This window comes from Elgaria multicarinata, chromosome 3 (genome assembly GCF_023053635.1).
Source record: "Elgaria multicarinata webbii isolate HBS135686 ecotype San Diego chromosome 3, rElgMul1.1.pri, whole genome shotgun sequence".
Taxonomy (NCBI): domain Eukaryota; kingdom Metazoa; phylum Chordata; class Lepidosauria; order Squamata; family Anguidae; genus Elgaria; species Elgaria multicarinata.
This window is the reverse complement of record NC_086173.1, coordinates 125,172,147-125,197,803: the sequence shown is the minus strand read 5'-3', so window position 1 is coordinate 125,197,803 and position 25,657 is coordinate 125,172,147. Positions and strand designations below refer to the sequence as shown.

At 42.7% G+C, this 25,657-nt stretch overlaps 1 protein-coding gene across 2 annotated transcripts in view; it reads left to right on the top strand.

Moving 5' to 3' along the window:
* GRM7 (glutamate metabotropic receptor 7) overlaps positions 1-25,657 on the top strand; it is a 530,576-nt gene that overhangs the window by 1,210 nt on the left and 503,709 nt on the right. The gene's annotated exons all lie outside the window — the stretch shown is intronic.

Here is a 25,657-nt window from a genome sequence, read left to right as displayed (position 1 = left end):
AAAGCAGCCGTGGGATGGGACTGAAATCCATAAACAACTAGGTCGTCCTTTTCGTTTTCAGCGTTTTCTGTTCGCGTTTAAACCCTCATACTTGTAAATGGGTGCTCGGGAGAGAGAGGGGGGCGGGGATTTGAATAGATAATGTGAGTGTTGTGTTGGGTGCGTTTGGGGCTACTTTCCCTCTGGAAATACGCTTTGCCTGTCCAGGTGTGTACCATAGGAACCAGAGTTGATTAGTACTGACTCATTTGGATGGATGGATAGATAAAGCCAGGTAGATAGATTGAATGGTTTCTTTGGAGAGGGAAACTGTTTTAGCAGCAATATATCTTTTTAATGGAAAACCAAGCCCGTAACTAAGCAACTCTCAACCATCAACCTGGGCACTTGGTCAGTTTCTCTGTGTCAGTCCCGTCGATTTCAGAATCCGAATCAGCGTGTGAAAGAATGCGAGGGGAGGGAGATATTCCGGCACTTACCGGTACCCGGACTGCTGGAGCTTTTAACGCCTCCCTCGAGTGGCGAGAAATGGGCGGAGAAAGCCGGATTAAAGTACGGGAGCTCGTGTGTGTGTGTGTGTGTGTTGCTGAAGCTTGGCTTCCACGTGCGCTTGTCTTTTATATTGCATTCCTCTGTCTGGGCTTCGCCCTTCCCCAAACTGAATTTCCCTTGCCGGTGATATGAACATGTTTTCCGCGGTTCCCAGTGCTGAAGTTGAAGCAGTCCTGAAAGCGAGTCCTTCTTCGGGACCAAGTTGTGCTCCAGTATCTGGAGATAAAGCCCATCATCATCATCATCATCATCATCATCATCATCATCATCATCGCAACAACCCAGTGGGTTTTTTTGGCTTCGATTTCGTGTGTGTGTGTGTGTGTGTGTGTGTGTGTGTATCTACCTTGGGTTTCAGTCAGAAACAGACAGACCACTAAAGGAGCAGTCCAAGGTATCTGCACCTTGGCTAACACAGAGTCCTGGCTGTTTCTGACTGAAACCTATTATGGATTCGGAGCCCCACCGAAATCGGAGCCATCAGCCTTCACTGTAATAACCTCTTATCCAGGAACAAATTCCGAAATACGGACCATCCTGGCTCTTTAGAAGTCCATGGCCTTAAATCCAAGAAAGAGGGGGGGGGGCGAGAAAGGCGATGTAATTAGCTGAAAGCAAAGGTTTTCTAGAGCGAGGAAGTTTTCCACAGAGGAAGCTCCCTGTGTGTGCGAGAGGGGGATGCGGGGTGGGGGGAGAAATCCGAATCTTGAAATTCCAAGGGGGTTCCAAATAGGACATTGACAGCTCTCTCGCTCTCACACACGGTAATGTTAGTGGAAAGAAGCGGGCAGGGAGAGAAGACCTGTTCGGAGGTGTGTGTTTGCGTGTTGTGGGGGAGAGACACTGTTATCTGGCGTCTAATTCGCATACCTTGACTCTTCCGCCGAGGGGTTCGGAGGGGTCGTCGAAGTTGGGGAAAGCAGAGACCCTGGGGGAAGGCAGGCTTCGGGGTCGCTGCCCAGGGCCGGGGAAGTGGGGCAGGAGGAGGCTGGGCTGGCCGGGGAGAGGCCTCCACCTGTAGCCTGCGCTGCTGCCCAGTCGGGCTCTGCCCTGTCCTGCTGCTCCTGGCCAGGCGCTGCCCAACGCGGACTTGCCGCGCCGGCGTTTCCTAAGCGCCTGGCCTGGGGCGCGCCAGCCTCCCTCCCCTTCTCCCCGCAGGCGGGTCCGGACCACCGCCGCCTGGGTCAGGGGCGGGTCGGAGAAGGTAGGAATGAGGAGGCTGGCGCCAGGCGGAGGAGGGGCAGCGCTGCCCGGGATCCTCCCCTCCTCCCGGCCCTGCCCTCTTTCCCTCCTCGTTCCCAAAGCCATGAGGAGGGAGATGGGGGGGGGGGGTTGTCGGTGGGTCTGGGCTCAATCGGCTTCCGCGTCGCTTCTGGCGTCTCTACGGGAAACGCTGGCTGGCGCTGGAGGGGGGGGGCGGGGGCTTCGCAGTTGCAACGTGCGAGATGCCGGGAAGCTCAAGGGCTGCTGCTCACCAACGATCACAGACGGAGTGAGGGGCAAACCCTCCCCCGCCCCCAGCTGAAGCAGCGGTTCCCCTCGAGAGCAGGAGGGTGGGATCTCACTCTGCCCCCCCCCCCGGAAATTTCCAGTCCACTCTCTTTTCCCATCTGATCCTTCTACTGAAAGTGGATTTTCTTAATTATGTTTCTTCCTACCCTGCCATTCAGAAGATCTTCTCGAAAGCAGATATGGGGGGTGGAGATTTTGTATCAAGCAAAATCAAAGATCTTCTATTTGTTCCTAAATAGGCGTGCAAAGATTCTTCTCCAGTTTTGTTTTGTTTTTGTAAACCCTCTGATAATGGAAGAATCCATTGGTGCTTTCCAGGGATGAGTCAGAATTGCATTTTTCTGAGCTGCAATTCCATTTGGGAAGTTTTCCTTGATGCTTTCCCCACATCTATCTCCAGAGTTTTAAATCCAGTGCCCCAATTCACATCCGCAGGAGGCTTGCTCTCATCTTTCTTCCATCAAACCCTTCTCCCTCTGATTCTCTTGCCAGTGCCACAATCTACTCTGTTCAATTACTTATAGCAGGATTTCAGTTTCCATCCAGGTGTCCATGTTAAAGAGCAAGGATTTCTGGCTGTAGCTGCCTTTCTGCATTCTTCCCAAGCTCTCTTCCCTGAAAGATGCAGCAGAGTTTAGACCTCCTGCTTGGAAGAATCTTGCAATGATACATTCCTAACGATGCATCATTCCCTCAAATCAAGGGGGAACAAACGTTCCAGGTGTGAATCCAGTCAGATCTAATGGAAAGGGAGCCTGTTTGTTCATCCTGGATCCACAAAACAGCCCTCACAAACACAATTGGTTCCACTGTGGTAGGGATTTTAACTCACACATCTTTCCTCTTTATAAGTGGGATTAAGAGTTTAAGTGACTGGAGGTCAGGGAAGGGGGCGGGGAGCAGAAGGCGATTATGCATTTTCTATTCCTCATTTCATTCTTGAAGGATGATGGCAGGCCAGCCTTAGGGGTGGGTGAGCTAGGCGGTTGCCCGGGGTACTGAGCTGAGGAGGGCACCAAGCTGAGTTCAGGGACGATTTTTGTTTTGTTTTTGGCTTGTTGTTTTAATGTATTTAATGAGAAATCAATGGAACACCAGTTTATTTTGAGGCAATGTTACCAAGCGCTTAGTGCTTCAAATACCATAAACATTATAAGCACTATATAAATAATAATTTAAAAAAAGCTGGAAGCGGTTGGCTGAATACCATTTTTGTTTATAAGTTTTCTTTATTATTTTTAAAGATAATATAATGGATATTCTAAAATCAAGAATGCTTACTGAAAGAGAGGAACTGCGACAAACCTGCTGTGGCGCACGGTGCACTACCACTGCTCAGAATGTGCTTTTTCAGGCTATCTGTTCATGAGAGATCAAGGTGTTGAGCAATGTCTTTCTTAATGGACATCACACCTGTGCCAGGCCCCATGAAACCTTTGGGTCGCCCTGCAAAACTGACTGGAGCAGAACCAAAGGCAGGTTTCCGGGGCGCTACTTATCCTAGGGCCAACCCTGGATGACAGTGAGAGTTTAAAAGTGCCTTATCTCCTGGGCCATCTCAGTTCGGGTTGAAGGATACTATTCAGTAGATGAGGAAGTCCTATTTTAACAGCATTCACTTTAGGCTTTTCCACAAGCTCAAGCCACCACAACCTATAATGAAACAATGTCTACTATGTCTCCAGCATTGATCTTACATACTGTGACACAGAGCTAGCCACAATAAACCCTCTTTATTGCAATAAAGAAACACACACACACATGCTGAAAATGGGTTCTGTTCTATTTGACCCCCATATGATCATCACCTCATGTTATTGCTCTGCCGAAAGAATAGAAATTGCTGCTTGGTTTGATTGGACTGATGATGAATATTTTACAGGTCAGGTGTGCTTGCATTACTTCCATTTGAGGCTTCTGTTCTGCCATTACTCTTCACTCTCCCTTCTTGAGTCTCACCGCTCCCCATCCCTGCCACATCCCCATCATTGGGGGTGGACATCAGGAAAAACTTCCTGACTGTTAGAGCAGTATGACAATGGAACCAGTTACTTAGGGAGATTGTGGGCTATCCCACACTAGAGGCATTCAAGAGGCAGCTGGACAACCATCTGTTAGGGATGCTTTAGGGTGGACTCCTGCATTGAGCAGGGGGTTGCCCCTTATAGGCCCCTTCCAACTCTACTAGTCTATGATTCTATGATCCTATTGTTGTTTTTGACAGGAGTCAAAAACAATCTATGGGTATAACGATACTGACCTAAATTGCATGTCTTTGCGATGATGATGATGATGAGCAGCAGTAGCAGCATCCAAAATGACTGTCCAAAACACTTCCAAATTATTTCCCTTGCAATAGGCATAGCTATGCTATTCTTCAGAATTGAGCAGATTATCTCTTCCTCCCTCTTTTCTATTCCTCCTCCTGTCTTTCCCAAATCTGTTCAGCTCCCACTCCACCAAAATACTTCTTCCTACCTATTTCACCAAAGACAGATTTGAGGAAAAACACACACATTGGATTATGCTATAAATACATTATACTACTGTGTATCATATATTCTATGTATTTGAGACATTGGTATAGGCAAGAGACGTCTTGTATCATACTCCAGATGATGCAGGGGGACTAATGCTATGGAATTTATTGCAACTTTATTTACAAGGAGATTTAGAAATACCCTTGTAATACCCTTGTAAATACCCTTGTATTTAGAAATACAAGTGTAGAGGCATTGGCTTGAAGGTTTGGAATTAATTAAGGTCACTTTTTCATTAGGAATGTTTGTTGGGATTTACATAAACCAAAGGAAGTGTATTTGAGTTTTCACCATTGGTTCTCTTTCTGCATGGTTTGTGGCTAACAGACCATGGTTTGTTAGTGCAGCTGGATTCACACAACACAACAATCCAGTATTCAACCATGGTTTGTTAGTGTGGCAGGGTTAATACTACACAGCAATCCAGAATTCAACCATGGTTTGTTAGTGTGGCAGGGTTAATACTACACAGCAATCCAGAATTCAACCATGGTTTGTTAGTGTGGCAGGGTTAATACTACACAGCAATCCAGTATTCAACCATGGTTTGTTAGTGTGGCAGGGTTAATACTACACAGCAATCCAGAATTCAACCATGGGTTAGTGTTATATGCAAATCAGGTCATAGTGTTTATGTCCAAGTGTTGGTTCACACAAGTTGGCAACATTTCTCAGTTTTAAAATACAAAGGCTTGTACAAAAAGTTCTACAAAAAATTGCAGAACTTTATTTTTCTATTACATTTATAACCCAACTCTGAGTGAGTCTCAGTCCAGGATTTTTCAACAGCTGAAGATGTAAACATGAAGGCAGTAAGAGTTTACCCTTCATGCATCATCACCAGTGGCTTAGAAGGGAAGTGGGAACCAACCACAAGCCTAAACCTACCAACAGGAATAGAATGGCTTAGAAAGAGGATGCAAATATACACATGACTAAAAAAAAGAAAAAAGGGCTGGGGAATCCTTTTTTAATGCAGTAGTGGTGCTCTTCTTAATTTGTATGCAGAAACATAACCAGCCTGCCTTTCAGCCACACATTTTCTGGTAACGATGGAAAAATTAGAATAATATAGAATAAAATATATGTATAGATGAGCAGTGGAATCATCATTTTCAAAAAGCCATTATTTTACACTACAACAGAATATGGCGTAGGGGGCAGGGGCAGGATCTGTCCCTCTTAACTGCATCCAAGATTGCAGTTATCTACAATGATTCATTGTTATCTACAACGATCCACTGAAAACTGAAATTGGGCTTTATATACCTGGTACTGAATTGTAGTACAATTGCAACCCAAGAACTAGTTCTTATTTATATATCTGTGAGAAGTGCATCACTAGCAATAGGCTGAGCTGCTGTCTCATGTAGCTATTGGCTCAGATCACATGTAATGGGAAAACAGATCACAATTTCCTATTAACATCAAAACACAGGGAACTGTGGCTTGTGTAGACTCTAGTTAGTGTGAGCAAACCAAGTTCCAAAACCATGTTGTTTTTATGTTTCTGATGGTTTTAAAATTTTGTATACTTTTTAACGTTTACTGTTTTAACTTTTGTGAACCGCCCAGAGAACTTCGGCTGTGGGGCGGTATATAAATGTAATAAATAAAAAATAAATAAATAGAGTTTAAGCAAACCACAGTTGCCCAAGCTCAAACGTAGCAGGAAACTGTGGCTCATTTAAAAGGCAAAGTTGATGTTTCTGTTCTCCTCTTGTGGCTGTGCAAGAAGAGGGAAGTGGGGAAAGTGCAGGCCCAAGGCTCACTGCTTCTCATTCAAGTAGCAGGACACCGTGGTCTCCAATTACATCTGAACTAGATCATTATTAGATGAGCTATGTGGAAGAATAATGTCTGGATAGTTATGGAGATATATGGGATATGGGCATTATATAAGCTTATGATTCACAGTCTGCAAAGATGAATGCTCTGCCAAGCCTCCAGGACAAGGGAGGGTGAGCATAGTTTGAGGGATGGTGAATGTGGCATAAAGCCTGCCAATCAGCCACCCTTGGGGCTAGCTCACACACATCCATAATTATCTCTTCATAAATGCAGTATCAAGCTGTGTATTGCAGATGTAAATGAGCCAGTGGAGATCAAACACCACAGTTAAAAACAGTTCATTTCATTTCATGCACAATACTTTTCCGCCGAGTCAGTCACACATTCTGCCACAAGCCATTAAGTGCTGAATCATCAACTGATGCACACGAAAGCACGAACTGGCCTTCAGGTGTCTACCTGGAACTCAAGCTTGCCTTCAGGATGATAAGGAAGAGCTGACCATGAGGATTCCATCAAGAACAAACTTTAAAAAAACACACACAAAAAGGCCTGTTGGGCTGAGCCAGGAATGGTGCAGGTAACTTCCTCTGTACAGAACGTGAAAGGTCATTTCTCACTCTCTGACTTGTCCAAAGCTAGAACTTGTGCACACCTTGTCCATAGGGAGTTGCCCTACAACAGCCTTCCACATCCATGAGCCCTCCAGATGGGTCTTGCTATTTACTGTGTTATCTGTACAGCACCATGTACATTGATGGTGCTATATAAATAAATAATAATAATAATAATAATAACCCCCATCACCTCTAGCTGGTATGTCTATGCTGGCTGGGGATGATGGGAGGCTTAGTCCCAATGCATCTGGAGGTTGGAGGGCACCAGGTTGGGGAAGGTTGTCCCAGATTGGCCGGTCACAGTTGTCTTACCTAGGGCTGTTTCTATGAAACCTGCAAAGTTTTGCTCTTTTGTATATCAGTTGTGGTCCCCATTTGTAATGCAGTTATTCTCCATTTTTGTTTATAACATGGAGAATTACCTGGCCTCAGACTTTTTCTTTCCCTCCTCCTAGCCTTCATCCCTTCTGTTTCCTTGGTTCCATGCTATCAATGTTTACACAAGGCAGATTTATTATTGGGACTGGGCAGTACTAACTACGTGAACCTGCAGGCACAATGTTTTAAGTTTCCGCCTTTAAAATCTGGTTTTGCCTCAAGGCATTGATCCATCTTAACAAAATGTACACTATTGTTGTATCAGAAGCTATTGTTTCTGTTTATAGCAATACACAAAATAATCTCAACAAACGACAATACAGAGAGTGTCCGGGGGATGAGAATATGATGAACCTTGTCATAATATTGAGAGACAGGAAGTCTATAATTAAAGCCACTTGAGAAACATGATATTTGAGTCAGTGCACTGTAGGTAGAGAAGATATCTTGGCCAAACATGACGACTGTGACAGTAAGCAAGTGGTTTCTGTTGTTGCATGCACAATGTTAAGTCATGTGCATGTGAGAGGGCTATGTTGCTTGTCAGTGAGCCCTGCTCTCAAGCCCCATGCAAGAAGCAAAGTGTGGACTTTGTTGTCAAAGACTGGACCATGAATGTACACATTCCCAGTGGTGAGCATCTGGAAGCAACTTTGCCCAATCTTGAATTGGACTACAACTCCCATCTTGCTTCATCAGTGTGGCAAATGGTCAGGGGTGATGGGAGCTGTAAAGCTGATTGAGAGGAATTAACTGAAAGAGATATGCAGGAGATCAGTCCATGCCACATTGAAAATGTCATTGGCCACTTTATATCGAAAGACAGACCTCTATAATTGGCTTAATGATGTTTGGTAGAATGCGTATGTAGGAATGGAATAGTCACCCCAGAAGTTGCCAATAGCCAAAGGTTTTCAGATTCAGCATTTCAAAAGTGAGGGTCTCTTCCTTAAGACTAGGTTGATCAGAGGCAAGGGAGGACTTTAATAAATTTGTGCATGGACCTATTTTAACCACTGCAGCAGTATTATATGGCAATCCAACCTCTTATTTCTCCCTTTGTCCATACAAAATCAAACATCATTATTAAAGGGATTGGAGCCTTGGCAATGATGGCGTATTCAGCCTTGTAAATGATAGCATGTTCAGCCTTGGGAATGGTGGCATATTCAGCCTTGGAAATGATAGCATGCTCAGCCTTGGAAATGATGGCATGTTCAGATAGTCCCCAGATGTCATGATCATTGCTCTTACTTGAGTGCTGTTGCCAAAAGAGTGAGCAACTTGTGAGCAACCTGACTGTTGACTCCAGATAGAATGGTGTGTAATCAGCTATTGTATGATGCAAGTGTAGGAACTGGTATGAGGTGCAAAATTCTTGTCAAGTGTGTTGTTTATAAGATAGTCCATCACAATTCAAAGTCACAGTGTAATCAGAAGAAAACCACAGCATTATATAGGGCAAATACAAACACACAAACAAAATGCAGAGACATTGATGAAAATGGAAGAAGCAGAAAATACCAGCAGGCTCTTAGAAGATGCATTTATCTTGTTGACTTCAGTGCCCCCTCTAGTATCAAATAAAGTCAAGCCTGTTTTCTTTTGTATCTTGTGACCACACTGTGTAGACATTTAGCAAATGCCCATGTATTTACATCTCCTACAGTACTGAACCTGAAGTGGGGACAAAACTACCCAAGGAAAGAGATCCCAGTCGGCACAGAAGTTCAATGCCACAGCCCATCTTTGGGAATGTGCCACTGACTTATGCTTGTGATCCTGGCCTCCCACCTTCTATTTGGGCTGGCAGGTATCAGCAGGAGGCTTGTCTTCATAGACCACATGTGGCTTGCAGTTGTCAGGTGAACCGATTCAACTACACCTTGAGAAGCCTCTGCCTGAAAGCAGCCTTGGAGTTGCAGACCTTTTTTCTTTTTAAATTTCCAGTTGCCTTTGTTCACGGGATTCAAGTGTGGAGGTTGCTGAGTGAGTCAAATGGGCTTGCTAGGAGGGACTGGCTATGGATGGAAGACAAACAAAAGGTTCATAGTGGTTACATACTGTATATAATATAGGGTCGCTTACTACCAAAATGCTGCTGCAAACAGAAGTGAACAGCACTTTCGCAGTTATGTTAGTGCAGCTTTTAGCTGTGGGTCCCTGGAGGGGAAGGAATGACCAAAATCTACAGGAGAATTGGTGGGCTCTGTAAGGAGAAGCATTCATTCATTCATTCACTTTATATTCCACCCTTCATGACAAAACAAAAATGCCAGGGCAGGTAACAACTGTACTAAAACAACCAATAATACAATAAAAACATTCGTTTTCTCTCCTGCCATTACAGAACCATCCCTTTCTCCACTCCAACTCACTGCCCTCTCTTCCAATTCAGTTTAATTTTTCAATGTATCATCCTTTGGCCCACCCTCTTTTTCTGACTTTCCTTCCTTTGTTTTAAAAGGCAGAGAAAGGAACATGACTCCTTGTTTTCTGCTATCCCCTGAGGAGTCCTATGTCACACTATTGCCATTTAGGCGCCAGTTAAAGATTTATTCAAGCTTTGGGTATGTATAGACAAGTGCTCCATTTGTTTTTTGATTGATGAATTGAGTGGATGGTTTTATTGTATTTTATTCTATGTTTGTTATTTTACAGTCACGACTGTAATGCGGTATATTGTGCTTGAGGCAGGTTGTTAGCCACCCTGGGCTCTTTGTGAGGAAGAGCTCTTTGGGTACGGCACGGGTGGGCAACAGGTAGCCCAGAGACCAAATACACCCCCCCCATGGCCACAAAGGCTGCTTACACCAGTGCTTAAATTCTGTGCCACAGCAGCCAAAAACATTGGCATTATACCACTGAAATTCAGCAGAAAACTGCTACAGAGACTGAGAAGTGCCGAAGTTAGTTTGTTTTCAAGTAAAATATGACCATTTGAGTCTCTGTAGCTTGCGTCTCTAAAGCAATATATGATCCTTTTGAGTTTCTATAGCAGTTTGCTGGCAATATTGCAGGCAGTGTGGTAGAGGAATGTAGTCCCCAACTGCCCACCCCTGGGTTAGGGTGTGGAGTTAAGGGATAGATGAAGAGCCAATTTTTAATGGGCAGATCCAGGGAGTAGTCCTGTACAAAGGGGCCATAGCTCAGTGAGACAGAGCACATGCGTTGCATGCGGAAGTTCCCAGGTTCGATCCCTGGCTTCTCCAGGTAGACCAAGGAAATGAATCCCACCTGAAACCTGGAGAACTGCTGTCAGTCAGTGTTGACAATACTGGGCTAGATGGACCAATGGTCTGACTCAGTATAAGGCAGCTTGTTATGTTTCTATGTGAAGCATAGAATATGCATCCAAAGCATATTACTACTACTAATTTTTAAAATGCTGAAGTGGCAGGATATGTGGGCCTTTTATTCTGGCAGCTAGCAAATAGTCCAGTAACAATATAAAAGTCAGTATATAAACAATATAAAAATCAAGCGGCACCCATATCTCTTATAGCTCTAGCTGGTGACCAGAGTATATACAGTCCACTCTAGGCCACTAGAGCCATTTAGATATCTGTGGTATCATTACTGCATCCAGTTGCCTAGAAACCACTGGGCTGGCTGTGGCTTGTATGTATGGTTTGCCTGCTCTTCATTTTTTTTTAAAAAAAAAGCTATCTCTGTGAGTTGTTGTTTTTTTAAAAAATCTATGAAACACATCATCTCACAAAAACATTCTTCATGTTACATAAAGGAACAATTTCTTCAGTGACACAGTTCCGTGATGTTCCACAAGAAAATAAGCACCTCTTAGATGAAATACACAACGGAAATATGTAACTTATGTACTGTTATTATTCACCCCAAATGGAAGCTTAATACAGCTATAGTTTGCTATGTCATCTATGAGTTAGCAAAATCCGCTGTTCAGAATTGGCGTAACAAGAAAGAAACCTCTCTCTCTCTCTCTCTTTTTTTTTTTTTTTTTTGCAGTTAGCATGCAGGAGCATTTGTATTATGCAACTCTACTTCATAGCCAAAATAATCAGATTTAATAATTATTAGATTACGGAGATGTGCCGCCTGCCCCTATCCATGCCCTGTGGTGTTCATTCACAGGGTCAGCCCTACCATGAGGTAAAGTGACGTGACTGCCTCAGGCAGCAGTTGCTGGGGTGGGGGCAGGGAGTGGAAGCAGTGTGTAGGAGGGTAGATCTTTGTGTGCCTCACACAGGCTGCTTCACTACCACCACCCCTAGACTAGCCTACTGCCCTCAGATGTGGTGGATGCTGCTGTCCTATCACCAGTGTTCTAGACATGGAATTGTGTGTGTGTGTGTGGGGGGGGGCACTATCTTGTCATTTGCTTCAGGCAGCAAAATTCTCTTGGGCAGACCCTGTCCAATAGGCACCTGGTTGGCCACTTTGAGACCAGAATGCAGAACTAGATGGGCCTTTGGTCTTATAAGTTCTTATGTTCTTACAGCCAGCCTTGGACTGCAACTTTATGCCTACTTACCTGGGAGTAATTCCCAACTAAAATTCCCAGTCTATGGAGGCATTCAGCCTTCTCACAGGACAGCTACAAGTATAGTGAGACACAGGCAAATCCCACCTATGGTTATCCTGCATGCCTGGCTCCTTTAAAGACATTTGTACATTTTGCAGGGTTCCAGTCATGGGGAAAACTGTAAGCATGTTCAGCCAGATGCACTTGCACAGAGTAGCACATGTTTCTGGACTTACTGGGAATGGGGCTGACATGGGCACCCCTTCACCGTTTTAGCTGCTGGAAAGTACCTATTAGATCAGACATTGCTGCTCCAAGGAAGGATGTTTGACACTTGAAGCATCCTGAAGTTATGCAGGGAAGATGGCCCCTTAGTTATCATTCTAGAAGGCTAGGGGTGGTTTGATTTTGGCTACAATTGGGAGGAGTCACAAGATATACAGATTTCATTAAGGGTACCTCTACGTCTTCCACCATAATCTGAGAACTGGATTTTTCTTTAAAATCCTCCCAGGAAGCTCTTTAGCCAGCTTTGTCCTTTGATCAGCTGCTCTTAGAATGAGAGACTTCCACTTTATATGTTAAGTATGATTATGTTAACATTTAATAAGAAAATATGCTTTTTATGTTAAGTATGATTATGTCAACATTTAATTAGAAAATATGCTATTAAGGTTACTAAATTTTTATGTAATGTTGGTTTTTTCCCCCTGTTATTGTACTGATGTATGTTTAAGTATTGAAAAGAATAAAAAACTATTTTAAAAAAGAATGAGAGACTTCCCCCTTTTTTTTATTGTCCCCTAAAGTTTTGTGTAAATTCACCTTCCTATGTCTAAGACTATTTGTTTTCCTTTCCTCCATGGATAGTATGAACATGGTCGATGGTATGCATACACACTGTCTTCATTTTATTTTCTGTTGTCTATCCAATTCCCTTAGTATTTTCAAGTCTCCTGGTTCCTTTAATGGCTTTGCAGCTCTCCCTGAATTCTTTGCCTTTGGGGTTTCCCAATATCATCCTTGAAGTGGGGTACTGAGAACTGAACCCATTCAGCTCAGAGCAGTATAGGAAACTAGGGCACAGGAATTCCACTAGCCTAATATCTAAGCAGTTTGATTTTAGTCATTGCTTCCAGTCAAGCAGTTAACAAAGAAATAATAAAAATGTTATAATTTCTTCTTTAAAAAATAAATAAACACCAAACCCGGACTTTTCCTGATATTCTTTTGTCTACTGCTCAAAGTTGGTGCAGGTCTATCTACGGCATTTATGTTGACCACATTCTGTTGAATGAATTATGCCAATAAGAATGATGACCTTCTATTTTTCCATTCTCTGTTTTCTTTTCATGGATTTCTCTGTAAATTCAATGAGGCGAATCAAGTCTGCAGCAATAATCCAATTGAAAACCTTCTCTCTCCCCCACACACTTCTTTTAAGGCTGCAAAACATGTTTTGATACCATTAGCACTGCTTTCCCTGCAGTGTAAACAGGCATGTTTGGGGATCCTGAATTATGTGTCGGTACTAAAAATTGGGATGTATGCATTTTAGCAGTTTGTAATTCCCATTGTTAACACTCCGCAATATAAGGGCTCTTTTGCTTCCCCCTTTTGCTACTTCTAGATCGAATTCTTGTAGTAATTTTCCTTTCTCTTTATTTCTCATATAATTTCTAAACAAAATGGGAAACTGACTGGACAGCTGATTCAAGACTGCAGGGCAAATACTAAGATTCTGTGATACATAATTCACAGAAGGGAAAAAGTAACCTACAGTAGCAAAGTAGGCTTGCCACTTTGGTGTGTGTGGGGCTGGCAGGGTGTGGGGTGGGGCAGGACTCCCATAACTTTTATCACTGTATAATTGCACGACATTTATTCAGTATTTTCCATCACTGCAACTCCATTATAAGAAAAGCTACATCTGTTGGATGCCCATAACTGATAAATGCATAGGAGCACTACAGACAAATTGGTGGAAACGTGGCAATTCTAGTTGACAGTAGGGCAGAAAACGATCACCAAGAAAATACATAGTCTTCCATATCAAGAAAGATTTTATTCACCTGACTCTAATGCAATCAGCAAAATGAACAAACAAAAACTAACCATGATGATGAGCTAGCACTGCAAAGACATTACACTGACCCTGTTCAGAAGACACCTTAAACCATGGCGTTAACCATGGCGAATAAAGTGAAAAGCCTTATTCACTGTGGTTAAAGCCATGGTTTAAGGTGTCTACTGAACACGACCTAGCTTTCTGGCTTAACCACCATGGTTGAAGCCGTGATTTAAGGTGTCTTCTGAATGGGCCCATAGTGTTTAGGGGGATATCCCATCATTCTGTACCTGTTCCATAATAATAATAATAATAATAATAATAATAATAACAACAACAACAACAACAACAACAATAATTTCTTACCCGCTTCTCCATCCTGATTGAGGTGGAGATCAACAGTATAAAATACATGTGGTTGCAATCAATGGAGTTTTGGGTACAACTACCTATTCACTCAACACCTATACATAGGAGGCTTCTTGCACTTAGCTTTGACTAACTAAGTATAAAATACATGAGCAACGCATCAGGTGTGAAAGTGCCTTTATGAATTATGATCCCTATTCCTCCTGAAGTTGCACAGATGTAGCAATGCATTTGTACTAGGGTGTTCACAGGAGTACCAACCAATAGTCTCTTGTGACTGACTCCAAGTCCTCAACTAAGTGGAACACCTTGAGCCACTCACTCTCATTTGTCCTCAGTTCCTAATCTTTAAAATGGTGATAATAATGGCCTACTTTGTTGTCGTTCTGCTGATTTAAAAGGCTTTATAATGAGATATGGATTAAAACATTTTGCACATTAAGAGTTCTATAAAATTTAATTAAACCTTAGAAGAACCTGTTAAATTCATGATGCTGTGTCTTTTCTATGAGCATGCTTCAGGTTTGGCTGGTGTGCTAAATGGAACCTAGAAAGATGCCATATATCAAGTCCAAGCATTGGTTCATCAAGTTCAGTAAGGTATTGACTGGCCGTGGCTTTCTAGACAGGAGCTTTTTCCAACCCTGCATGGAGATTGCAGGGACTGAACTTTGAACCTTCTGCGTGTCAGTGCATCTGGACAGCCATCTTTCAGGTATGCTTTAAGGTGGATTTCTGCATTGAGCAATGGGTTGGACTCAATGGCCTTACAGGCCCCTCCCAACTCTACTATTCTATGATTCTGTGTGTATAATACACAGCCTTCCTTGTGTTCCTTAAGATAGCTTGTTGCCCTCAGAAGCAAGGAAGGTCACTGTCCCATTGCCAGCATTGAAATAACACTCAACTGCTGGTCCAGTCTCATTGGCTTCTGTATGCACAATGTGGGGCATCACCTTGTGCTTCAACTCAGGCAGCAAAATGTCTTGGGCCAACCCTGAGACTGGGTGCTATCTTAGACTGGGGTTACAAAGGAGAAGAGCCTCTCTCCAATCCTTCCTGATGGTAGAGTTGCTTCTTTTTTAACAGCCATGCTCTTGTGTCATTAGCAGGAAGCTGGTAAAACATTCCCGCCACTTATCACCATGTCAGGAAAAGGTTTACCTTCTGCATGTCAAAGTACTACTACAAGTGTGCGTGTGGGGAGGCAATTAAAAATGGCAGCAATCATCTTTGAACAAAATGCAAAGGGCAAACAGATTTTCAATTATGCCCTGTGTTTCAGAGACATAAGCTCCTATGCTGGGGGGCAACTTATAAAATGCAAATGCTGAAAACAGACTAAGCTATCTTAAAAAGATGCTGGCTATGATTTCAGCTCACCTAGCAAAGGCACTTTGGAGGGGGAGGTAAGGAGGCTGGAAGTGGCTTAGGATATATCCTGGCCTCTATCGTATTGTCCGTCCCGTCCCCCCACCAACTGGAATGCCCTGAGAACATCCTCCTCCCCTTGGTCTATTTTCCAGAGAGTGAGGGGGTAGATCTCCAACTCCCCCTTTTGAGATTGGGTGCTCCATCAGATGCTTTATTGCATGCTCATTACTGGGCACTCAAAGATTTCCTCAGGTCCATCTCACAATGTTGTCTGCCTCCCACATGCTTCCCGCCCCTGTTGGCCTTCCTTGTGCCACAAAAAAACCCCAGGAAGTCCAATATATGTTTTTTAAATGGAAGTTGCTGCTATCTCCTGCTGTGTGCAGGAGAAGCAGCATGATCAGAACAGCCCATTGAATGGGCCATGTGCATGTTGTTTACTTCCTCTTTTGAAAGAGGAAGTATAAAGCAATGAAAGCAGGGGTGGAGAAGCGATAGCAGGGAAGCGTGATTTCCCCCCATCTGATGGAGCTCTGGAACACTGTCTCGGACCTCAGAAGAGGGAATCTGAGCTTATGGACCCAGAACGCTCATGCAGGGATCATAGGTTTGCTCTCCTTGTCTGCTTTCAGCATTTGCATTTTATAAGAAGGAGCTGCTGAAGGAGCTTTCATCTCCGAAATGGATTCAATCAGAATAGTTTCCCTTTGGCGCCTATGAAAATGTGTTCTCTTTTTGCCTTTCATTCAGTCTGGATGCCTCCCTTCTGACTTTTGTTTGGCAAGCGTCTTTGGCTATTCTCAAGTACACTGGTTGCATGGAAACTGTTAATGAATATATCCCCACTACAATTTCTGTGATTGTGGCAGTTCTTGTTTTAGTTTTCGGTAAGGAAATCGGCCCTCAACACTGCAATTCTGGCCTTGCAGCTAGTGCTTGGCCATTCCCAGAAGAAGCAACGTCTATTGACAAGGTGCCACTATTTGCTTAGGTGCACATAACAGAAGCATGCCATGTCCCCTCGGTGAAACAGCGTGGACATCACAGCTTTGAAACGTAACCTTGCATCCGGCAGGATACCGTCTAGGGCGCCAGTTCGCTAATTAGTGTGAAATAAATTGAATTAGGTTGATAAATGGCAAGGTAAAAATTCATTTCCACTTTGTTCTGGCAGTTCCCCCCCACCCAAAGCCTGCAGTTAAATCACTGCTTTTAATATCCACCACACAAGATTAATAAGTCATTTCCCCCCTTAATTGATCATGATATCTAGTAACACTTTGCAATGATGTAAATGAGTAGTGATATGCACAAAAGAATCCCTGACATGGGTCAAAATGTCTTCCTAGTTGCCAGTGCCACAGGGGCTCTGGTGTTGTGTCCTTTGGTAAATCTCTGCTCATTAGGAACACTAAGGGAGTTCTGGCACAAGGGAAGACCCAACTGTTAGGGAGCTATGGCCCTTCTGTAGCAATAGCAGCTGACTGCGTTTATCTTTATGTCATGAACACTTTCCCTGCAGATCAAATGGCTATTAAAGGCACAGCTACAGGGCCACTTCAAGCCTTGACAGCAGAAGTTCAGGGGGCCCTGTGGCATTCCTGTCTATTCCCAATCAGAATTCCCTTTGTCTAAGGCCTTTCTCACCCCAGCAGGAAACGTGTCCCCCCACATGGTTCCACTTTAGGCTCAGGTCCAACTCACATTCAGTCCTCTCTCTTTGAGGACATGCAGACTTTTATCATCACCTGCAATGTTCCCTTTACTACTTCCTTCTTATGTAGCCAAGAGCAGAAGGTGGAGGATTTTTATAAACAAAGGATATAACAAAAGAATATTAATTAGAATATTAACTTGCTGAACAGTACATAAATCACTTTTTAAAACTTGACTTTCTCAATCCGTTTCTTCACACTCACCACAGAACTCCCCCCTCTCTCAGTTCTAAAATCTTATCTCTGATCTAAACTATCTCACATTAATTCCCTGTCATCTAATTCCCATCCTATCTCTATCTTATTTCATCACAGAGCGGTAAAGCAGCAGTTTCTGCAGCTGAAACTCTCCCCATGGCCTGAGTTCGATCCCAGCGGAAGCTGGTTTCAGGCAGCCGGCTCGGGTCGATTCAGCCTTCCATCCTCCTGAGGTCGGTAAAATGAGTACCCAGTTAGCTGGGGGAAAGGTAATAACGGCCAGGGAAGGCAACGGCAAACCACCCCGCTATAAGGCCTGCCAAGAAAACGTCAGCGAAAGCTGGCATCCCTCCAAGAGTCAGTAATGACTCAGTGCTTGCACGAGAGGTTTCTTTCCTTTCCTTTTTCTACAAACCTAGTCTGACTCACACCAGCATTGTTGTCTGATTAGCTAACCCACATTTCACCACCCCCTGCACTCACTCAGCCAATCACTACACATATGCTAACCCACAGTTCCTCCTGTCACTCATCCCAGATTCTCACTATAAAATACAGAGATATAACAGGAATACACAACCATAAAGTTCATTATTTACATATGTGTAATGTCACAGTCCAAAACAACAATCTCATTCTAAGAGCACTTGTATTTTTATACAAAACCAAAGGTGGGGGGGGGGAATGAAAAATGCAAGTCTTCTTCTGTTTTGTCTCCTAAACCACTGAGCTTCCTTTGAAAACAAGATTATTGTTGTTACTGCCTTAATGCCAATGCACTCCATTCCTTTTAACAACAATATAACATGCAGGAAACAACAAATGAAGCTTCTGCTCTCCCTGCGGAGAAGCTACTATTTTTCACTATTCTATCTCCATGCTGAGAAAAGCTTCACTTGTTGAATCTCTATGTGTTATACACCAGTTACAGGGTAAAGACACAGAGCCAGCCTCTGTGCATAACAAGGCAGTAGCACTAAACAGGGTAGGACATAAAAGTCACAAATACAAATAGGTAATGCACATCTGAGAATGTCAAAATATGTCACTTGTTATGAATATTAATACATTTTGCTCAACGTTCTGTGGGCTCTCTCCTCTGAATATAACCGCATAGGTACTAAAGCTAAACTAGCCTTTCCAGTTTTCTCCAGATGTTTTGGACTACAGCTCTTATGAGCTCTAGGCAGCATGGACAACATCAATGGATGATGGGAGTTATAGTTTAAAAGGTATGGAGGGACCCAGATTGGGGAAGCTAAACCAAATGGTGTCTTCATGGTTAATTGCAGGAATGACTCTCCATCATCCCCTTTTGTATGTGTTGGGATGCTAATTTGGTTCTCTTGGTTCACTCCAGGTGTTTTTACAATGAAAGGGATATGCAGCACAGCAGACCTCCAAACTCTTAAATTGAGATTGTAAATCAAGGGCTGTTGCTGAATTAAATTTGGATGTTTTCATTGGACAAAAGCTTGTTGATTACGGAAGGGAAAGGCTGTTTTGTTTCTTTCCTAGATAACAGTAAGGTAATGTAGAAGTTACAATTAGGAGAAGGATTTTTTTAAGTATATTGATAATGGCTGGCCTGAAAGCTTTCATATTGCAATTGCTTACTTCACAGAGAAACAGCTGTTTTCAGAGATCAGGTATGATTACTGAATTCATAAATTGGGAAGGAGCCAATATAAAAGTTGCTTTTTAATATGCATGGCTGATGATATTTCTTATTGTATGCATTATGAATTGAGTTTATTGCTTGATGATTTGATAGGTCAAGGTTTATATTCAAAAGGTAATACAACCTGTATACAAAATGCATTCTTTTCTTTTTACAACAGGTGTTGTGGTGATCGTTGCTTTTTCTGACTTCTGTCTTAGCTTCTGATTTCATTTGTTTTGAATATATTTTCAATGTTCATGTATCTGTCCCTAGCCAGTGAGGAGGGATTCATTCAGGCATATTCATCACTGGATCCCATAGGCTGATGACTTATTGTTTGAGGACTAAATATGTGAACCGTTTTCACTGAAAAATATTAACTTTCAGATATTGTCAAGGGATGTGAAAACTTTATGGTATTTCATCTCCTATGTCTATTTCACATATGCCATAATTATAATTACAGTGGATAAGAGAGCAATTTTATGGTCCCAAAACAGTGTCACAGGGACCATAGGATTCTCCTCTGAGACTGTAGACACCGCTATGAACTTGGAAGAGCAGCTCTGGAATCTGATCCCCTCCCCATCTCCCTCCCACTCCCTGCTTTCATGAAAAGAACCACACAGGCTGCTCTCCAGGGTCACAAAAGCAGCCTCAGAGGAGCTCTGAGAGGTCTGCAAGGGGAGTTCTGGAGGGGAAAGGCCAGCATAGGACGTTTCTTATGGCTCTTTTAGCCCCGCCCCCACCAATGTGACTAATCTAGATGGGCTCAAAGATTGGAGACTTTCATCTAACAAGGGTGCAACCCATATGATTGTGCCTAAATGATATCAACCATAAAATCATAGGAGCTGTAGTAGAGTTGCTTCTCATGGTCCTCAACATAATGTATTTGTGTTTATTTGTTTATTTATTTATTTAACATGTACCCCACCTTTCTACCAGAAATGGCAGTCAAGGCAGCTTACAGTTGCTAATAAAACTTGTTAAAAACATTAATAAACCAAATACATTAAAAACAATGAAAAACACAACAGCAACAACAATAACAACAACAATGAAGTAAAAACAGCACCCTACACAATAGACCCACTTGCAAACCATGGGTGTCCTTGAATAAAGTGATCTTTGCTTGCCAGCGGAAGGACAGAGAAGGAGCCAACCTAACTTCCCTTGTCAGGGAGTCTCACATCCAAGGAGCAGTCACTGAGAAGGTTGTCTTTCATGTTGCTACCAAACATGCCTCTGAAGGTGGTGGTCTCAGAAGTGGGCCTCTCTAGAAGTTCTGAAGAACTGCACATGCTCATTTGGGAGAAGACGGTCTTTCAGATAGGCTGGTCCCAAGCCTTATGTGTGTTTGCGTCGAAGTTTTGCCTGTTGAATGCTTGCTTGGCATGGAGCCACATCATCTCTCTGCACAAAGGTATCACCATCAGCAGACACGCAGTCGCAGCATAGTTGGTCATGAACTTTTATCCATTTGGTCATCACAGACAATTCTTTCATGTTGTGAATACATTTATGGCTCTGCATCCCCCATACTGTGCATGCATCATACCCATGATTCAGCAAGGCATCTCACAATGAGCCTTGCAGTTTTATAACTCCTTGGTGATGCATTTGCACTAAAGGAAGGTTAAATAAAGTGACATTTGGGTACATGTAGAAATGTGCAGTTTTGTCTATACTGAACGAGAGATGTCAGCATCTCTTTGTTGATTCAACAAGCTGCATACGCAGATTGTAGAGAAGGCAGTTACCAATATTGTTCAGCCCTTTGCACCACGGGAGTCAAATGGAATGACAACAGGCTATAGCTGACCTATCTATCCTATCTATTTTAGAATAATTTCCCCTCTCCCCAATTTGGTCAATTCGTATTGACTCTTTTAATGGTTCTGGTGGATACCTCCATTGTCATCTATTTCATCTATTCCCCCTGAGACATCCTCCCCAACCACACTTTAAATTCTGTAGATCTTTAAAGACAAAGCACTTCTGTAGTTTTCTGGAAAAAATATATTATGATTTCAGTGGGCATATTTGTAGGTGGTTTCTCAGAAAAGGCGTCAAGCATATCAAAGACATCTGGCTACAGTTGTGCATTTTATGAAATCCACTAAAGGGGAATGTTGTTCCTAAGATGTTTATGAAATGTTGATGGTGCTATGAGATGTTTATGAGATGTTGATGGTGCTATATAAATAAATAATAATAATAATAATAAACATTCAGAATCTTCACATGCAATAAACACATTAAGATCCTTTTGTGGTTTGCTAGTAACTGTTGAAGGAATTGAATGAAGCTACTGTAACAAAAGGCACACTTCTGTGGGTAAAATCTGACCTATGTCCTACTTAGAGTAGACCCATTAAAGTGAATGGGACTTCAGTTAGTTGTGATTAACTTAGGTCACCTTTATTGTAGTCAGTCTGCTCTAAGTAGGATTTATGTTGGATTTTAACTTTGGGGTGTGAGTGTGTTGGGGGAGTTCACTTACTAGGTGCAAAACAGACAAAAACTATAGCTATATCTGTTTAGAAATATTGTTTATATTGGGGAAGGACTGAATCCCAGTGGTAGAGCCCCTGCTTTGCATGCAGAAGGCCCCAAATTCAATCCCAGGCATCTCCACATAGAGCTGGGAAAGTTCCTTGTCTGAAACCCTGGAGAGTCACTGCCAACTGGCGGCCTTGGGGTGTGCCAATTCCCCTCCAGTTGCCAACCCAGAGTGGAAAAGGGTGCAACAGTGTCAATTAAACTTTTCAACGGACCATGGTAAAGGCTTGGAGGAAGTCTTGACCCTTCACTCCACATTCTCGTCTCAAAGTAACCTTGTAGCATAGGAGTGGACAATTTGTGATCCTCCAGATGTTTTGGCCAATGACTCCCATCAGCCCTAGCCAGCATAACCAATGGTGAGGAATCACAGATGCTGTAGGCCAAAACATACGGAGGTCCACAAATTGCCCACCCACACTGTAGCAGAACTCTGTTCTGAGCAAGATTTTGTGTAAATACGGTAATTTCTCCTGGAATTCCAAAGCTCTCCAAGGTGATATGATGGCAGCATGTTTAGTGGCAGATGAATTCTTTCTTATTGCATCCATAGTCAAATGGCCAAACTCACCCATTGGTTTGGGGGTATGGTTCCCAGGTACAGATGCAAAGAGGGCTGTTGAGCCTTTCATAGCTGATCAGAAGGAAGACTTAGATCTGATTACGGCTCTGCCAGACTCAGTGGGATGAGCCTACTCAGTTGTCAAGACATGGACCTAGCAACTTGGACAGTGTTTTGGTGACACAATATGATAAACGAAAGGAAAGAGAGTGTGAGATACAAGTTCAGCAGGTAAAATCAAAGGTGTATCCTGTGTTTTTATGGACTACATACCTTTAATGAAGCCTGGGGAGCTGTGTATTCCATAGGGCAGCTTTCCCCAACTAGGTTTCCTCCAGATATTTTGGACTCCCATGATTCCTGGCCTTTGGCTGAGCTAGCTGAGGCTGATGAAGGTTGAAGCCCATAACATCTGGAGGACACCAGGTTGGGCAAAGTGCTCTGGGAGGATGAAACTGTTTCTAAATCACCTGGATCAATAATTGATAAGGCAGATTCTGTTTGCCACTTACTAAGGATAAGTAGGCCTGTTTAAAGATGCTCAGAAACCCGAGGGTGGGGCTGAATGTTCATTAGAGACCCCATTTCCTTCTCATTCCACCCTTTGTCAGTGACATTTTCTCTTCAATTGGAAATTACTCGTCATGGTCAATGAGGCCCCCTATCTGTGTGAAGCCAAAGGTAGTTGCCCCCTCCCTCCCAAAGTGCCTGAGAGTGAAACACATTGGCTAAGAATGAGAAGGAAACGAAGCTCAGGCAGGGAAAATCCTCCACCCAAGTCTGTTGTTTCTAGTTCTTAACAGCAGCATTGTTTTTTAAAAGGCTGAACTACCAAAGATGTGCATGTGTGGGAGATACTTGCTGAAATCTCCATTGGAATCTAGAGGGAGATGGAATAAAATTTCCATTGCTTGGCTGGGGAATGGGAATATCAGTACCTGCATACCTATTTACCCATTATGATGACTTGCCCAAAATAGAACAGCTGGTACGGAAGAAGCAGATGTGGCAGACTACGCTTCATGTGCATCATTTAGATCCGGCTGCAGAATTCAGCGAGCATAACAGAATTTGGCACAGCATGAGCATTCCTCCTCCAGGCTATATGTATGTGTGTGTGTGTTTGTGTGCGTGTGTGTATAGAAGACATACCCTTCAACATAGCTCCCACTGCAGCTGATGTGATCCCAGGCTGCAGAATTTTCCTGGGGAAGACCTGTGAAATCTGTCCTGCATTATTTACACAAATGGGATGGCCCCGACAGCTTCTCTGAAATCAAATCTGTCCCTTCGATGAAAAGAGATGAACAACTTATGAAGTAGTAAATGTGGGAGAAGCCCTACCACTTGATGAGGACTCCAGCCTTTATAATACTTCCAAGTGTATAGCAGGAAAAACATACCACTTGATCAAGCAAAACCGTGGAAAACCTTAAGGCTTGTTAAGTTGGTCATCTATACCAGATTTCTCATACTATCCTTTGTAACCCTCTGTATAGCATGTGTGTGAATTTTGATGACCTGCAGTACAAGCTTGATTGAGATCCATTTTACCATGAAATTCAGGCTAGTGTTGAAGTCATTGGGATATATCTGGGAAGAGGTATTGATGACCTGAAAACACTGGAGATGCAGCCAGCTCAAGCTATTTATTGTGAACACGGAGTTTGTTACACTTCTTGAATATCATAGTTATTTTCTTTGAATGCTGGAATTTGTTGACAATTATGATGGGGATCTTAAAAGCCTTGTGACTGGTTTGCTTTTCTGATATGAAGAATCTTTCCTTGTAATTGCAAAGTAGCAAGGCAAATGGCAGTAGTGCATTAAAATAGCATGTTTTAAATATTGACCTTTTCCCAAAGCTTTGATAGATGCTAGCAAGTGGAATTCATTAAAATATTTCTAATTTCCTGACATTAAAATAGGAAGGACTTCTCTCAATGCGCAGCTACTCAAACAGCCATCATCCAAATGTCCTAGTTTAACAAAGGTCCCTTGACTCTATGCATGCCAATGAACCTGACTATTGAATTTATAAATCAGTGCTAATATATGTCCTACAAAAGTCAGGGACTTCTGGTTGTGTATACACTGATGTCTTACAATTCATTAGAGGGGGTATAAATGCTTGAATGATCTTGGTCTAAAGGTGCATAAATATATTCAAATGAATTTCAAATTAGGACTTTGAAAAAGGATTAAGTGGGGGCAGGGACACCCCAATGAGCACTTAAGGGTAAAATTAAATTCTGGCCATGTACACAATATAAAAGGCTAAATAAATATTAATACATTTACTTCCAGGGTGATTATGCTTTATTTCTAATCTTCAAGTTTTATTAATATATGTGTGTGTGCAGGGTAGCGGAAGAATAGAATTTGGAAATGTCTGCGATTTTGTCACACCATTGTAAAGGATGCAATGCTTTCTTGGAAGAAAGTTCCACTGAAAGCTATATGCAGAATGTAATTAAGCCAGGGTTTAAAAGGATTCAGGCTGCATTCCTATACCCACTTACCTGGCAGTAAGTCCCACTGAACTAAGTGATCCATACTTCTGAGCCGACATGTATATAAGATTCAGATCCTGTTTTGAGTGCTTGGGAGCAGGCACATGCATAAAGTACCCAAGTAATTTATTTTGTACTCCTGAGTTTGTACTATATGTGAACACTAAAGCAAAACCTATATAAAGCCACAGTACCTTGGCAGTAGTTTGTGTTCATGCCATTAATTTAGCTTGACAACCTGGCTTCTGATACTAAATTCCGCATTAGTATAAGATAGGCCCCTGCATAATTAGGGTGCAGTTCAAGATATGTATTTCTGGAGATCTTTCTGCAATCCTGCTTGGTCTCTTTTATCTTGTACCGAAAACAAGTCTATATCAATATTATGCAGCAGATATTCAAATAGCAGCAATGGCGAAAATTAAGAAATCTATTTACTTGGTTGTATCCAAATTTACTCATAGTAGTATCAAGACTAACCTAAGTCCCATTGATTTCAGTGGTTCTTCTCTAAATATGACTACACCTGGATCCAACTCATGAATGTCTTAGGAAATATGTTCAATCCACCAGCCAGGATCCAAAGAACCATGGAACTAGTTCTGCATGCCCAAGGATGCTTTGGTCCTTGAGTTTCTTGAAGAGTCTCCCAAGAGACATGGCAAAGACTTTGAAACTAAGGCCTAGCTAGACCTACCTGATAATCCAGCATGAAGGAGGGAAGATCTTGCATTGCGAT